This window comes from Mobula birostris, chromosome 4 (assembly GCF_030028105.1).
Source record: "Mobula birostris isolate sMobBir1 chromosome 4, sMobBir1.hap1, whole genome shotgun sequence".
NCBI classification, from domain to species: Eukaryota; Metazoa; Chordata; class Chondrichthyes; order Myliobatiformes; family Myliobatidae; genus Mobula; species Mobula birostris.
Window position 1 is genome coordinate 188,784,128 of NC_092373.1, and position 18,338 is coordinate 188,802,465.

At 40.4% G+C, this 18,338-nt stretch overlaps 1 long non-coding RNA gene across 1 annotated transcript; it reads right to left on the reverse strand.

Annotated features, from left to right (window-relative positions):
* Positions 1-9,275: 9,275 nt before the first annotated feature.
* LOC140196095 (uncharacterized) lies at positions 9,276-16,320 on the reverse strand. The gene is made up of 3 exons (XR_011885614.1): positions 16,197-16,320; positions 13,722-13,840; positions 9,276-9,432 (listed from the first exon to the last, which is right to left on the reverse strand). It is a non-coding gene; the product is annotated as an uncharacterized lncRNA (long non-coding RNA).
* Between the last annotated feature and the right edge of the window lie 2,018 nt (positions 16,321-18,338).

The following is an 18,338-nucleotide window of genomic DNA, read 5'->3' on the forward strand; positions in this document are numbered from 1 at the left end:
ATACTACTGAAAAAAATACATCAACAAATCTAGTAGAATTTGCCAGTCCAGCACTATTGTACCTTGCAACAGAACGTACACTCCGTTTTAAAATTGAAACTGCGTCATAAAACAAATACGAAACTAAACAAAGACATTGACGAATGTTCTAGCTGGAAAACTAACTGCGTCACCAGAGGTCTTCCCTTTTATACCCGTGGTGAACATGTCATCACGTGACCTCATATCAGTGGGAAAATTACATCAGGTGACCTCCAAATGACCATTACATCAGTCTCACAAGAAAGTCACAAGATCTCCTTGAGGTATCTCAACACTACCTCTATCATAACCCTAGGGTGCAGTTCATCTGGTCTGGGTGACTTGTGTACGTTTAGGTTTTTCAGCTTTTTGAGCACCTTCTACCTTTGTAATAGTAACTACACCCATTTCTTTTTCTTCACACACTACAACATTTGACACACTGCTAGTGTCTTCCACAGTGAAGACAAATGCAAAATACTCATTTAGTTCATCTGCCATCTCCTTGTTCCCCATTATTATTTCTCCAGCCTCATTTTCTAGTGGTCCTATATCCACTCTCTCTCTTTTATTTCTTACGTACTTGAGAAAGTTTTTACTATCCACTTTGATATTATTTGCTAGCTTCCTTTCATATTTCATCTTTACCCTTCCAATGATTCTTTTAGTTGCTCTCTGTAGGTTTTGAAAAACTTTCCAATCCCCTATCTTCCCACTATGTTTTGTTTTAACATTAGCTTTGACATCCCTTGTTAGCCACGGTTGTACTATTTTGTAATATGAGCATTTCTTCACTTTTGGAATACAAATATCCTGCACCTTCCACATTTTTCCCAGAAATGCACACTATTGCCGTTCAAACATTCTTCAAGTGACAAGCCATTCAATCCTGGAATAAGTTTCGTGAAACTCCTTTGAAACCTCTCCAGTTTCAGCACATCCTTTCTTGAATAAGGGGCCCAAAAACAGCGCCCAATATTCCAAGTGAGGTCTCATCAGTGTTTCCTATAGCCACAACATTACATCCTTGCTTTTATATTCTAGTCCTCTTGAAACAAATGTTAACATCACATTTGCCTTCCCCTGCATTTGCAAATTAATCTTTAGGGAAACCTGCAGAAGAACTCCAAGTACTTTTGCTCCACAGATTTTTAGATTTTCTCTCTATTTCGAACATGTTCTTGCTTTTATTTCTTCTACAAAAGTGCATGACCATACACTTCCTAACATTGTATTGCATCTGCCACTTCTTTGCCCAATCTCCTATTCCATGAAGTCCTTCTGTAGCCTCTCCATTTCCTCAAAAATATTTGCCCTCCACTTAATTTCATACTGCACAAAGCCATTGATTCCATCATCCAAATCATTGACATATAAAGTGGAACACCACTAATCACTGGCAGCCAACCAGAAAAGGTTCCTTTTATTCCCACTCTTTCATCCAACCTTGATCAGTTCTGGAAAGCCATCCTGTAGGCATTCTAGAATCTTGGTAGTGTTGTACACCCCAACTCAGGTCAATGTTAAACAGGCCTCAGGATGATCTGAGTGATGTAATAAAGAGGAATGAAACAGTGCATCTCTGTCATTTTGTGTGATTTTAACAAAGCCTGCTTGAAAAAGTCTTTCAATAATTATTACCAACAAATCACTTGTCGTAGCAGAGAAACCAACACGGTGGACCACTGTTACACCACCATCTAAAGTGCTACCGTGATATCCCATGCCCAGACCTGAAAATCTGATCACCTGGCTGTATTTCTACTCTCAGAGCATAGGCAGAGACTGAAGACCGCAGCACCAGTAGTGAGGACCAGGAAGGTATGGACATGGGAGATGGAGCAGTACTTAGAGGATTACTTTGAATTGATAGACTGGACTGTATTCAAGGAACCATCTTCGAGTCTGAATGAGTATGCCTCAGCTGTCACTGACTTCATTAAAACCTGTGTATATGAGTGTGTGCCTATGAGACCATGCTGCACACACCAAGCTCAAAATCTGTGGGTGAATCAGGAGGTTTCATAATCTGCTGAGAGCTAGAGCTGTGGTCTTTTTGTCTGACGACTCACGTCTACACAAGCAAAGCAGGTATGGCTTGTGATGTGCCCCCTTCTGTACTCCCTTTTCACCTATGACTGCATTCCTGTATACGGTTCTAACTCAATAATCAAGTTAGCCGACGACACCTCAGTGGTTTGCCTGCTCAAAGGGGATAACGAGACAGCCTACAGGGACGAGGTCCAGCACCTGGCTGCGTGTTGTGCTGGTAACAACCTTGCCCTTAACACCCAGAAGACCAAGGAGATTATTGTGCACATCAGGCAGGCTAGAGGCCACACTCATGTCCTAATCTACATCAACGGAGCTACAGTGGACCGTGCATCAAGCTTCAAATTCCTTGGTGTCCACATTTCCGATGATCTCACCGGGTCCCTGAACTCCTCCATCCTGATCAAAAAGGCTCAATAGCACCTGTATTTCCTGCAGAGCATCAAGAAAGTTCACCTCTCTCCAAGGATACTGACGGACTTTTACCACTGTACCATTGAGAGCATACTCACCAACTGCATCTCAGTGTGCTATGGCAATTGTTCTGTATCGGACCGCAAAGCACTCCACACTCCAGTGTGTTGTGAAAACTGCCCAGCGGATTATCACACCCAGTTGCCCACTATTGAGGACATCTACCATAAACGCTGCCTGGGCAGCACGAAAAGCATATTCAAGGATGCTTCTCACCCTAACCACGGACTTTTTACTCTCCTCCCATCCAGTAGGCACTACAGTAGCCTCTGCTCCCGCACCAGCAGTCTCAGTAAAAGCTTCTTCCCTGAGGCTGTGACCCTGCTGAACCTCACATCACAGCGCTAGGCAGTATTGGACTGTCTCAGCACTTTTAAATTTGTATGCTGTAGCACTTACTTTTTATTCGCAGTTATTTTGTAAATAATACTATTCTGTTGCACTTCTGGTCAGATGCTAATTGCATTTCACTGGCTTTGTATCTGTATTCAGCACAATGACAATAAATTTGAATCTAATCTAATCTATATTGTTTGAGTAATCATTCTTGCTCTTTAAATAATTCATTACGTATAAACACAAGATTGCATGCGTCATCCCACTACCATGCAATATGTGCACGCCACACTTAGAGTAAACACAAATTTGGACTCACAACTTGCACTCTTATCTCTTCCTTTCAAATTAGTTTAATGTTATGAATTTACAAAAAATAAAAATCGAGACCTGAAGATCTGAGCTATAGAGAAAGGTCAAATAGTTTAAGAGTTTATCCACTGACGTGGAGGAGAATGAGAGGAGATTTGATACTGGTATACAAAATTATAAAAGGTATTCATAGAATAAATTCAGGCAAGTTTTTTCCACTCAGGCTGGGTGAGACTAGAACAAGAGGTTATGGGCTAAGTGTGAAAGTTAGAATGTTTATAGGAAACATTTGTACATGCACATGTGATAAATAAATGAATCTGAATACCTTTGTTAAATGTCATTCATTAAGTGTAAGAATGAATAGCTGTGATATTTGGACACTAAGAACTTATACACTGCAATGCAATCATGACAAGTTAAGCGTATTTAGTGAAGTAAATGAGACAATATTGGAAACTCTGAACACGTCAGAAAACTATAGTGAGAAATAAAGATATGAAGTAAAATCTGAAAAATTTCTTGTGCTCTCGTAATGAGCCACTATTTGAAAGCTTGTAAAATCTGCCTTGCTTCTCTCATACTTTTGGCACCATTGTCTCCAAATACCTCACTTAAAGTGACTGCAAGCTGCTGATATTTCTGCAAGTTTGTACTGGTAATCATCCTTGTTGAAGTCAGCACAGAATATTTGTTCCAATTTTCAAGTCTGAACACACAGCATAGCAGCATATCAAATACATGTTTGTATCTATCAATCTATCTCACTCTCTATAAATATATATCTGTAGAAGATTCAATATCCACATTGGCAGACCAGTGGTGCAATACAACCTTGGTCGCTGGATACCTGAGGCTGCAACTGTAACTGCCACATCACTCTTGCACCCCATTTGTTGATTAAGATTACAGCAACCTTTAAATGCCAATTATTATGCCGGAACTGAAAAACAACTTTTTTTATTATAAACATAATTCATATAAGCAGAATTAATTTACATAATAAACCTGTTTAGGCAGAATCCAACTTTTAAACAGAGACTAGTTTAATATGTCTGAATTCCCCATCTGCTTGATTCAGGTAAGTCAGGCGTATTTAAGAAACATCTGGATACATACCAAGCCCAAACACCGACGTAGTTGGTGAGCTGGCCTTCCAGAAGTTTCTAATCCATTTTGGGACTGCACTTTAAACAGCAACATTTGCTTCTGTTGCATATTGAACAAAACTTGTGTGCCTGAGCAAACAGAGAAAAAGACCTGAAGATGACTATTATTTTTGGAAGAATTGTAAGCTCGCTATTCAATCGTCTATTTTCATTGTTCTCATACATTTATAGTTACCTTAAAAAACCGATTACACCTTCAATCAATATGTCCGGCACAGAGGGTAATGATGGCTCAACGATAAATAGTTCTAATTCAGGAAATTGTAAAATTTACAATGGTGGAATAATGAATTTTAATGGAAGTATTACCATTAATATCAACAATAATATTAATTATGATGGAGAGAATGTAACTATTAAGGGGCTTCCACCAGCTGTTTGACTTCTAACTAATTCAAGATTTAGTTTCAAATTGAAAATTCTGCATTAAGACACAGGCAAAGTACAAATCTTTTCCAATGTGATCAGAAAACAATTATCGAAGAAATGATTAAATGTAATCTTGAATTGGTTGGGATGCAAAATTGTTATGAATCAAGCTATTCCTCGAAAACCTTTCCAATGGACCACACATCTCTCGCAGAAACCAAGTCGTGGACAATTGCGGATTATTTTTATTTACACGCACTGGAATTATTTGTGAAATCCCCGCACAAGACGTCAACTATACTTTTTTCCATAGATGCTGACTCACCTGCTGAGTTCCACCAGCATTTTGTGTGTGAGTTGCTTGGATTTCCAGCATCTGAAGACTATCTCTTGTTTTGGATTTATTTGTAAAACAGATTTTAACTCTTGCTTTTCTCACAAGTATATAAATGGAGTGCCTTCATGATGTAAAGTATCCTTAAGAAATAATGTTATCTGTTTATTGTATTAAATAATGTTAATTAGCATCAGTTGTTGTTTGTGTTATTTCTCAGTTACTTTTGTAATTTAATGACTAAATTCTGCGTGCCACAGTTCCTGAGGGGATGTTGGATTGCGTTGCAGGAGAGGGATGTCAACTGAGAAGAGAATGGGGCATTCAGGATATTTGCATGCCACAGTTCCTAAGCAAACACTGGAGTGTGCATAATTAGGTACTTGGTAATGTTTAATTAAAAAGTTACGTTCAATGAGAGCAGCCATTTTATAAGTGGGACTGGTGAATCCAGATGAGGGGACTCGGCCCGAAAACCTGATTGTTTACTCTTTTTCATAGATGCTGCCTGGTCTGCTGAGTTCCCACAGCATTGTGTGTGCATTGATTAGGTGCCAGTTGCTTTCTCTGCCACTCCATCAATATATATGTTCCTTCATCTCTCCCCAGTGAACTGCTCTGGCTGCTATGCTACTGAGACCGCGGCTTGGGCCTACTCTGGCAGGCCATTAGACAATCACGCAAACAATAGAAGCAATCGACAGTGTTCTGAACCAGACTGAGTCCAAAGGCCTGTTCCCTGGAGCAGCCAGAATCGGCTCAATCTTCAGTCTCATCAGCACAGCAACTGGAGCTGTTCACCACCGAGACGAACGAACATACTGTACACGTTCAGGAAAGACATTACCCCACTAGAGTAAGAAAGCACAGCGAGTAACTCATTAGGCCTAAATGGGAATGTTTAAAATTTACTCTCCTGACAATACCTGTATATAGAAGTTGTACTATATAATACACTGTGTATATAGTTGGAGATTAATTCTCTGTTGTTGGCATTTATCGCTAAGCAGACAGGAGTGTTGTGTGTTTAATATTTCAGGAATATATGAGTAATGTTGTACATATATTTTTGAGTAATCATTCTTGCTGATTAACTAGCTCATTATGTATAAACACGTGATTGCAAGTATCATCACACTACCATGGGATATGTACATGCCTCGCTTCAAGTAAGCAAAAAATTAGACTCAATTTTCACTTTCCTGTCATCCTTTGAATTAGTTTAATGATTTGAAGTTAGAAAAAATAAGAACTGAGGCTTGAGTATCTAAGCTACAGTGAGAGGTTGAACAGGTTAGGAATTCATCCACTGATGCGTTGGAGAATGAGAGGATATTTGATATAAGTATACAAAATTATGAGGGGTAAACACACTGAAATTATTCTAATTCTGCCAGTTTCCTCCCAAGATTATAGATGGAGTGACCTTCATAGTGCACAGTAGATGATGTCCCAAAGAACTAATGTTACATGGTTATAGTATTAAAATAAAGTAAAATTAATTAACATCAGCCAATATTTGTGTTATTTCAAAGTTACTTTTGTAATTATATATCTAAATTCTGTGCGCCATGGTTCCTGAGGTGATGTTGGATTGTGTAGTAAGAGATTTCAAAAGAAATGAGCACGGGCAGTCAGGACATTCTTCTGCATACCACAGACAGTGAGTATACATTGGAGTGAATGTAACCTGGCACTTGGTAAGCTCCGATGAAAAAAATTACCTTTACTCACAGCAGCCATTGTTTGCGTGAGACCGTTGAAGTCCTGACTGTTGACAGTTTTGTACTCCTTGGGTGGTAGGGTGAAGATGCATCTGAACAAAAGCTGGTGTAAGATATCCCTTCCCTCCACTCGTCTGCAAGTCTCCCTCTGGCAGTGATAGAGCATAAGATCATAAGACATAGGAGCAGAATAAGCCATTTGGCCCATCGAGTCTGCTCAGCCATTTCATCATGGCTGATCCATCTTCTCTCTCAGCCCCAGTCTCCTGACTTTTCCCCATACCCTTTCATACCCTGAATAACCAAGTGTCTATCAACCTCTGCCTTTATATACACCCAATGACGTGGTCTCTGCAACCACTTGTGGCAATGACTTCCACACATTGATCCCTCTTACCAAAATAAATCCCTCCTCATCTCCATTCTAAAGGACATATCTCTATTGTGAGGTTGTGTCCTCTGGTCTTAGAGACTTACACTTTTGGAAACATCCTCTCCACTCCTCTCTATCGAGACCTTTCAAAATTTGATAGGTTTCAAGATGAGGACACTTGTCATTCTTCTGAATTCAAGTGAACAGATAGATAGCTACTTTGTTTGACCCCAAAGGAAATACAGTGTCTCAGTTGCATTACAAGTGCACAGATATACAAATATTACAGGAGAAGTAAGGCAAAATAAAACAAGATTTCTCAAACAATTTAGCAGAACAGGGCCGTCATTTTCCTGCTATAGGTCGACTCATTGTAGAGTCTTATGGCCAAGGGTAAGAATGACCTCATATGGCACTCTTTGGAGCAGCACAGTTGTCAGTCTATTCCTAAAAGTGCAGTTTCGCCTGCAGAGTGTGAGAAATATTGTCCAGAGTTCCTGGGATTTTCCATAGGGTCCTTTGATCCTCCATGCCTCCAGCATGCACAGTTTGAATCTTATAACAGAGCCAGATGTCATAAGCAGTTTATTAAACCTGTTGGTATCACCTGTGTTGACACCATTGCCCCAGTGCACCACCGCATAAGATTGTAGTGATGATAATAGACTGATAGAATGTGTGAAGGAGAGGCCTGCATACTACAAAGGACCTCAGTCTCCTCAGAAAGTAGGAGAAATTCTGGCCCTTCTTGTACACAGCCTCTGTGTTGGTGTTCTGCTCGATTCCACTGTATTAAACAGCATTTCCCCCAGCAATGAGGGCTGTATGGTATTGAAGGCACTCGAGAAATTGAAAATCATGATCCTCACAGTGCTGCCCTGCTTATCCACATGGGAATAGACTCTATTCAGCAGGTAGGTGACAGCATCCTCGACTCCAACGTGCTCCTGCAGGGTACAAGGGCTGATCTGACCAGGGTTTGGCAGTAAGCCATAACCAGCCTCTATCGGGTTTTCATGATATCTGTGACCAGGGCCACTGGACGGTAGTCATTCAAGACTTTTGGTTGGCCTTTCTTGGGTACTGGGGACACACAATGTCAGGACCATTTTGAGGCTAAGACATAGATGGAAAGTGTGCTGGAGAACTCCACACAACTGCTCAGCAGAATCCATCAGGGTCTTGAGGTTCATCCCATCTGGTCCCAATGGTTTACCATTTCTGAGATTCCCCAGAGCCCTTCTCACCTGCTCAATAGTGAAGTTGAGCCCATGATGACTGTGGGGGAGGGGGAGGTGGTGGATGGCATGGGCTGCAGGAGATGAAGATCAGGGTAATAGCAATCGGTGTGGATGGCAGCTGGGGGCAAAGAGGGGATGTGGACACTGGTAGCCTGTGTTGTTCACTCGTGCTGAACTGGAGGGGAGAGGATTAAGGAGATGAGTTGGTGCTGAGGAAGCTTGGGGTGTCTTGGCCCCTGGACTGGTGTGCTGAGGGGGTCTGAACAAGAGGACAATTGTCAAACCTGTTGAAGAATTGGTTGAACTCATGAACCCAATCACGACTGCATACTGAGGTTCTACAGCTAGGCCAGAATACTGTCCCAGAGCTGTCAAACATTCCTCATATGACAAGCCAATCAATCCTGGAATAATTTTCGTGAAAGTCCATAACACCATAAGACATAGGAGCAGAATTTTGAAAGATCATTTCTAATGCTGTGTTAGGTAACTGGCAACAATGAATATCAATCGAGTCAGGTTATATGAAAACAACCAAACATTTATTAAACATGGATAAACAATAAAAACAAATAAGAACCTTAACCAGAAGTTAACTGCTATGCGGTCGTTCAACGAATTGTCACTCGGTACTGATTCTTAAAACGATAAATTCCAAAACAGTTCTTAAAGCGGTAAAGTCAAACACAGTTCTTGAAATGGTAAATACGAAAGTCCAACAGATTTATACATTCAATTGGGAGAGACTTCTCTGGAGAAGGATTTCTTCATAGACACAACTTCCCTGCTGGTTCTTTCCAAAGGTTTCACGATGAAGAAAATAAAGGGCTTAAAACAACTGACCTTAATTTCTAGAGAGCATCTTGCATGAACTACCTTTCTCTTTTGGCAAGAGTTATCTCGATGCAGGTCACTACTTCTTCAACGAAGACTCAAAAAGGTCGATTCTTTATTAAACTGCCGAACATTCCCGACTTCTCTTAATCCTTCATATTCTGTACTTCGATGAAGTCTTCGCTCTCCAATACTACTGAAAAAAAAATATATCAACAAATCTAGCAGAATTTGCCAGTCCAGCACTATTGTACCTTGCAACAGAAGGTACACTCCGTTTTAAAAATGAAACTGCGTCATAAAACAAATACGAAACTAAATGAAGAAATTGACGAACGTTCTAGCTGGAAAACTAACTGCGTCACCAGAGGTCTTCCCTTTTATCCCCGTGGTGAACATGTCATCACGTGACTTCATCGGTGGGAAAATTACATCAGGTGACCTCCAAACAACCATTACATCATTCTCACAACAAAGTCACAAGATCTCCTTGAGGTATCTCAACGCTACCTCTTTCAGAACTCTAAGGTGCAGTTCATCTGGTCTGGGTGACTTGTGTACATTTAGGTCTTTCATCTTTTTGAGCACCTTCTCCCTTTGTAATAGTAACTACACCCATTTCTTTTTCTTCACACACTACAACATTTGACACACTGCTAGTGTCTTCCACAGTGAAGACAAATGCAAAATACTCATTTAGTTCATCTGCCATCTCCTTGATCCCCATTATTATTTCTCCAGCCTCATTTTCTAGTGGTCCTATATCCACTCTCTCTCTTTTATTTCTTACATACTTGAAAAAGCTTTTACTATCTACTTTGATATTATTTGGTAGCTTGCTTTCATATTTCATCTTTACCCTTTCAATGATTCTTTTAGTTGCTCTCTGTAGGTTTTGAAAAACTTTCCAATCCTCTATCTTCCCACTAAGTTTTGTTTTAGCATTAGCTTTGACATCCCTTGTTAGCCATGGTTGTAGTATTTTGCAATATGAGCATTTCTTCACTTTTGGAATACAAATATCCTGCACCTTCCACATTTTTCCCAGAAACGCACACTATTGCCATTCATTCTTCAAATGACAAACCATTCAATCCTGGATTAAGTTTTGTGAAACTCCTTTGAAACCTCTCCAATTTCAGCACATCCCTTCTTGGATAAGGGGCCCAAAAACCATGCCCAATTTTCCAAGTGAGGTCTCATCAGTGTTTCATATAGCCACAACATTACATCCTTGGTTTTATATTCTAGTCCTCTTGAAACGAATGTTAACATCACATTTGCCTTCCCCTGCATTTGCAAATTAATCTTTAGGGAAACCTGCAGAAGAACCCCAAGTACTTTTGCTCCACAGATTTTTAGATTTTCTCTCCATTTAGAATATGCTATTATTTCTTCTACAAAAGTGCATGACCATACACTTCCTAACATTGTATTGCACCTGCCACTTCTTTGCCCAATCTCCTATTCCATGAAGTCCTTCTGTAGCCTCTCCATTTCCTCAAAAATATTTGCTCTCCACTTAATTTCATACTGCACAAAGCCATTGATTCCATCATCCAAATCACTGACATATAAAGTGGAACACTACTAATTACTGGCAGTCAACCAGAAAAGATTCCCTTTATTCCCACACTTTGATCCAACCTTGATCGGTTCAGAAAAGATATCTTGTAGGCATTCTAGAATCTTGGTAGTGTTGTACACCCCAACTCAGGTCAATGTTAAACAGGCTCAGGATGATCTGAGTGACGTAATGAAGAGGAATGAAACAGTGCATCCCTGTCATTTTGTGTGATTTTAACAAAGCCTGCTTGAAAAAGTCTTTCAATAATTATTACCAACAAATCACTTGTAGTAGCAGAGAAACCAATACAGTGGACCACTGTTACACCACCATCTAAAGTGCTACCGTGATATCCCATGCCCAGACCTGAAAATCTGATCACCTGGCTGTATTTCTACTCCCCGAGCATAGGCAAAGACTGAAGACCGCAGCACCAGTAGTGAGGACCAGGAAGGTATGGACATGGGAGATGGAGCAGCACCTAGAGGATTACTTTCAATTGATAGACTGGACTGTATTCAAGGATCCATCTTCGAGTCTGAATGAGTATGCCTCAGCTGTCACTGATTTCATTAAAACCTGTGTATATGAGTGTGTGCCTATGAGACCATGCTGCATACACCAAACTCAAAATCTGTGGGTGAATCAGGAGGTTTCGTAATCTGCTGAGAGCTAGAGCTGTGGTCTTTTTGTCTGATGACTCACGTCTACACAAGAAAAGCAGGTATGGCTTGTGATGTGCCCCCTTCTGTACTCCCTTTTCACCTATGACTGCATTCCTGTATACGGTTCTAACTCAATAATCAAGTTAGCCGACGACACCTCGGTGGTTTGTCTGCTCAAAGGGGATAACGAGACGGCCTACAGGGACGAGGTCCAGCACCTGGCCACGTGTTGTGCTGGTAACAACCTTGCCCTTAACACCCAGAAGACCAAGGAGATTATTGTGGACATCAGGCAGGCTAGAGGCCACACTCATGTCCCCATTTACGTCAATGGAGCTGTAGTAGACTGTGTATCAGGCTTCAAATTCCTTGGTGTCCACATTTCCGATGATCTCACCTGGTCCCTGAGCTACTCCATCCTGATCAAAAAGGCTAAATATTGCCTGTATTTCCTGCAGAGCATCAAGAAAGTTCACCTCTCTCCAAGGATACTGACGGACTTTTACCGCTGTACCATTGAGAGCATACTCACCAACTGCATCTCAGTGTGCTATGGCAATTGTTCAGTATCGGACCGCAAAGCACTCCACACTCCAGTGTGTGGTGAAAACTGCCAGCAGATTATCATACCCAATTGCCCACTATTGAGGACATCTACCATAAACGCTGCCTGGGCAGCGCGAAAAGCATATTTAGGATGCTTCTCACCCTAACCACGGACTTTTTACTCTCCTCCCATCCAGTAGGCACTATAGGAGCCTCTGCTCCTGCACCAGCAGTCTCAGGAAAAGCTTCTTCCCTGAGCCTGTGACCCTACTGAACCTCACATCACAGTGCTAAGCAATATTGGACTGTCTGACCTCTTTTAAATTTGTATGCTGTAGCACTTACTTTTTATTCGCAGTTATTTTGTAAATAATACTATTCTGTTGCACTTCTGGTCAGATGCTAATTGCATTTCACTGGCTTTGTATCTGTATTCCGCACAATGACGATAAATTTGAATCTAATCTAATCTAATATATATTGTTTGAGTAATCATTTTTGCTCTTTAAATAATTCATTACGTATAAACACAAGATTGCATACATCATACCGCTACCATGCAATATGTCCACACCTCACTTAGAGTAAATACAAATTTGGACTCCCAACTTGCACTCTCATCTCTTCCTTTCAAATTAGTTTAATGTTATGAATTTACAAAAAATAAAACTCAAGGCCCGAAGATCTGAGCTATAGAGAAAGGTCAAATAGTTTAAGAATTTATCCACTGATGTGGAGGGGAATGAGAGGAGATTTGATACTGGTATACAAAATTATAAAGGGTATTCATAGAATAAATTCAGAGAAGTTTTTTCCACTCAGGCTGAGTGAGACTAGAACAAGGGGTTATGGGCTAAAGGTGAAAATTAGTATGTTTATAGGAAACATTTGTACATGCACATGTGATAAATAAATGAATCTGAATATCTGTCAAATGTCATTCATTAAGTGTAAGAATGAATAGCTGTGATATTTGGACACTAAGAACTTGTACACTGCAATGCAATCATGACAAGTTAAGCGTATTTAGTGAAGTAAAGGAGACAATATTGGAAACACTGAACACGTCAGAAAACTATAGTGAAGATAAAGATATGAAGTAAAATCTGAAAAATTTCTTGTGCTCTCGTAATGAGTCACCATTTGAAAGCATGTAAAATCTGCCTTGCTTCTCTCATACTTTTGGCACCATTGTCTCCAAACACCTCACTTAAAGTGACTGCAAGCTGCTGATATTTCTGCAAGTTTGTACTGGTAATCATCCTTGTTGAAGTCAGCACAGAATATTTGTTCCAATTTTCAAGTCTGAACACAGCATAGCAAATACATGTTTGTATCTATCAATCTATCTCACTCTCTATATATCTATATCTGTATAAGATTCAATATCCACATTGGCAGACCAGTGGTGCAATACAACCTTGGTCGCTGGATACCTGAGGCTGCAACTGTAACTGCCACATCACTCTGGCCCCTCATTTGTTGATTGAGATTACACCATTCTATAAATGCCAATTATTATGCCAGAACAGAAAAACAACTTTTTTATTATAAACATAATTCATATAAGCAGAATTAATTTACATAATAAACCTGCTTAGGCAGAATCCAATTTTTAAACAGAGTCCTGTTTAATACGTCTGAATTCCCCATCTGCTTGATTCAGGTAAGACGGGCATATTTAAGAAACCTCTGGATACATACCAAGCCCAAACCCTGACGTAGTTGGTGAGCTGGGCTTCCAGAAGTTTCTATTCCATTTTGGGACTGCACTTTAAACAGCAACATTTGCTTCTGTTGCGTATTGAACAAAACTTGTGTGCCTGAGCAAACAGAGAAAAAGACCTGAAGATGACTATTATTTTTGGAAGAATTGTAAGCTCGCTATTCAATCGTCTATTTTCATTGTTCTCATACATTTATAGTTACCTTAAAAAACTGATTACACCTTCAATCAATATGTCCGGCACAGAGGGTAATGATGGTTCAACGATAAATAGTTCTAATTCAGGAAATTGTAAAATTTACAATGGTGGAATAATGAATTTTAATGGAAGTATTACCATTAATATCAACAATAATATTAATTATGATGGAAAGAATGTAACTATTAAGGGGCTTCCACCAGCTGTTTGACTTCTAACTAATTCAAGATTTCGTTTCAAATTGAAAATTCTGCATTAAGACACAGGCAAAGTACAAATCTTTTCCAATGTGATCAGAAAACAATTATCGAAGAAATGATTAAATGTAATCTTGAATTGGTTGGGATGCAAAATTGTTATTAATCAAGCTATTCCTCGAAAACCTTTCCAATGGACCACACATCTCTGGCAGAAACCAAGTCGTGGACAATTGCGGATTATTTTTATTCACACGCACTGGAATTATTTGTGAATTCCCTGCACAAAACGTCAACTATACTTTTTTCCATAGATGCTGACTCACCTGCTGAGTTCCACCAGCATTTTGTGTGTGAGTTGCTTGGATTTCCAGCATCTGAAGACTATCTCTTGTTTTGGATTTATTTGTAAAACAGATTTTAACTCTTGCTTTTCTCACAAGTTTATAAATGGAGTGCCTTCATGATGTAAAGTATCCTTAAGAAATAATGTTATCTGTTTATTGTATTAAATAATGCTAATTAGCATCAGTTGTTGTTTGTGTTATTTCTCAGTTACTTTTGTAATTTAATGACTAAATTCTGCGTGCCACAGTTCCCGAGGGGATGTTGGATTGCGTTGCAGGAGAGGGATGTCAACTGAGAAGAGAGTGGGGCATTCAGGACATTTGCATCCAACAGTTCCTAAGCAAACACTGGAGTGTGCATAATTAGGTACTTGGTAATGTTTAATTAAAAAGTTACGTTCAATGAGAGCAGCCATTTTAAAAATGGGACTGGTGAATCCAGATGAAGGGACTCGGCCCGAAAATCTTATTGTTTACTCTTTTCATAGATACTGCCTGGTCTGCTGAGTTCCTACAGCATTGTGTGTGCATTGATTAGGTGCCAGTTGCTTTCCCTGCCACTCCATCAATATATATGTTCCTTCATCTCTCCACAGTGAACTGCTCTGGCTGCTATGCTACTGAGACCGCGGCTTGGGCCTACTCTGGCAGGCCATTAGACAATCACGCAAACAATAGAAGCAATCGACAGTGTTCTGAACCAGATTGAGTCCAAAGGCCTGTTCCCTGGAGCAGCCAGAATCGGCTCAATCTTCAGTCTCATCAGCACAGCAACTGGAGGTGTTCACCACCGAGATGAACGAACATACTGTACATGTTCAGGAAAGATATTACCCCACTAGAGTAACAAAGCACAGCGAGTAAATCATTAGGCCTAAATGGGACAGTTTAAAATTTACTCTCCTGACAATACCTGTATATAGAAGTTGTACTATATAATACACTGTGTATATAGTTGGAGATTAATTATCTGTTGTTGGCATTTATCGCTAAGCAGACAGGAGTGTTGTGTGTTTAATATTTCAGGAATATTTGAGTAATGTTGTACATATATTTTTGAGTAATCATTCTTGCTGATTAACTAGCTCATTATGTATAAACACGTGATTGCAAGTATCATCACACTACCATGTGATATGTACATGCCTCGCTTCAAGTAAGCAAAAAATTAGACTCAATTTTCACTTTCCTGTCATCCTTTGAATTAGTTTAATGATTTGAATTTAGAAAAAATAAGAACTGAGGCTTGAGTATCTAAGCTACAGTGAGAGGCTGAACAGGTTAGGAATTCATCCACTGATGCGTTGGAGAATGAGAGGATATTTGATATAAGTATACAAAATTATGAGGGGTAAACACACTGAAATTTTTCTAATTTTGCCAGTTTCCTCCCAAGATTATAGATGGAGTGACCTTCATAGTGCACAGTAGATGATGTCCCAAAGAACTAATGTTACATGGTTATAGTATTAAAATAAAATTAATTAATATCAGCCAATATTTCTGTTATTTTAAAGTTACGTTTATAATTATATATCTAAATTCTGTGCGCCATGGTTCCTGAGGTGATGTTGGATTGTGTAGTCAGAGAGAGATTTCAAAAGAAATGAGCATGGGCAGTCAGGACATTCTTCTGCATATCACAGACAGTGAGTATACATTGGAATGAATGTAATCTGGCACTTGGTAAGCTCAAATGAAAAAAATTACCTTTACTCAGAGCAGCCATTGTTTGCGTGAGACTGTTGAAGTCCTGACTGTTGACAGTATTGTACTCCTTGGGTGGTAGGGTGGAGATGCATCTGAACAAAGGCCGGTGTAAGATGTCCCTTCCCTCCACTCGTCTGCAAGTCTCCCTTTGGCAAAGTGATAGAGCATAAGATCATAAGACATAGGAGCAGAATAAGCCATTTGGCCCACCGAGTCTGCTCAGCCATTTCATTATGGCTGATCCATTTTCTCTCTCAGCCCCAGTCTCCTGACTTTTCCCCATACCCTTTCATACTCTGAATAACCAAGTGTCTATCAACCTCTGCCTTTTTATACACCCAATGACGTGGTCTCTGCAACCACTTGTGGCAATGACTTCCACACATTCATCACTCTTACCAAAAGAAATACCTCCTCATCTCCATTCTAAAAGGACATATCTGTATTCTGAGGTTGTGTCCTCTGGTCTTAGAGACTTACAATTTTAGAAACATCCTCTCCACTCCACTCTATTGAGGCCTTTCAAAATTTGATAGGTTTCAAAATGAGGACACTCCTCATTCTTCTAAATTCAAGTGAACAGATAGATAGATACTTTGTTTGACCCCAAAGGAAATACAGTTTCTCAGTTGCATTACAAGTGCACAGATATACAAATATTACGGGAGAAGTAAGGAAAAACAAAACAAGATTTCTCAAACAATCTAACAGGACAGGGCCATCATTTACATGCTATAGGTCGACTCATGTAAGAGCCTGAAGGCCAAGGGTAAGAATGACCTCATATGGCACTCTTTGGAGCAGCACAGTTGTCAGTCTATTCCTAAAAGTGCAGTTTGGCCTGAAGAGTGTGAGAAATATTGTCCAGAGTTCCTGGGATTTTCCATAGGGTCCTTTGATTCTCCATGCCTCCAGCATGCACAGTTTGAATCTTATAACAGAACCAGACATCATAAGCAGTTTATTGAGCCTGTTGGTATCACCTGGGTTGACGCCATTGCCCCAGCGCACCACCGCGTAAGAGATTGTACTGATTATAATAGACTGATAGAATGTGTGAAGGAGAGGCCTGCATACTACAAAGGACCTCAGTCTCCTCAGAAAGTAGGAGAAATTCTGGCCCTTCTTGTACACAGCCTCTGTGTTGGTGTTCTGCTCAATTCCACTGTATTAAACAGTATTTCCCCCAGCAATGAGGACTGTATGGTATTGAAGGCACTTGAGAAATTAAAAATCACGATCCTCACAGTGCTGCCCTGCTTATCCACATGGGAATAGACTCTGTTCAGCAGGTAGGTGACAGCATCCTCGACTCCAACGTGCTCCTGAGGGGGACAAGGGCTGATCTGACCAGGGTTTGACGGTAAGCCATAACCAGCCTCTATCGGGTTTTCATGATATCTGAGACCAGGGCCACTGGATGGTAGTCATTCAAGACGTTTGGTTGGCCTTTCTTGGGTACTGGGGACACACAATGTCAGGACCATTTTGAGGCTAAGACATAGATGGAAAGTGTGCCGGAGAACTCCACACAACTGCTCAGCAGACTCCATCAGGGCCTTGAGGTTCATCCCATCGGGTTCCAATGATTTACCATTTCTGAGCTTCCCAAGGGCCCTTCTCACCTGCTCATTAGTGAAGTTGAGCCCATGATGACTGTGGAGGAGGAGGAGGTGGTGGAAGGTGTGGTCTGGGGGAGATGAAGATCAGGATAATAGCAATTGGTGAGGATGGCAGCTGGGGGCAAAGGGGGGATGTAGACACTGGTAGCCTGTGTTGTTTCACTCATGAGCTGAACTGGAGGGGAGAGGATGAAGGAGATGAGGAGTTGGTGCTGAGGAAGCTTTGGGTGCCTTGGCACCTGGACTGGTGTGCTGAGGGGGTCTGAACAAGAGGACAATTGTCAAACCTATTGAAGAATTGGTTCAACTCATTAACCCAATCACGACTACATACTGAGGTTCTACAGCTAGACCAGAATAGTGTCCCAGAGCTGTCAAACATTCCTCATATGGCAAACCAATCAATCCTGGAATAATTTTCGTGAAAATCCATAAGACCATAAGACATAGGAGCAGAATTTTGAAAGGTCATTTCTAATGCTGCCACGATCTCTAACGCTATCTCTTTCGGAACCCTAGG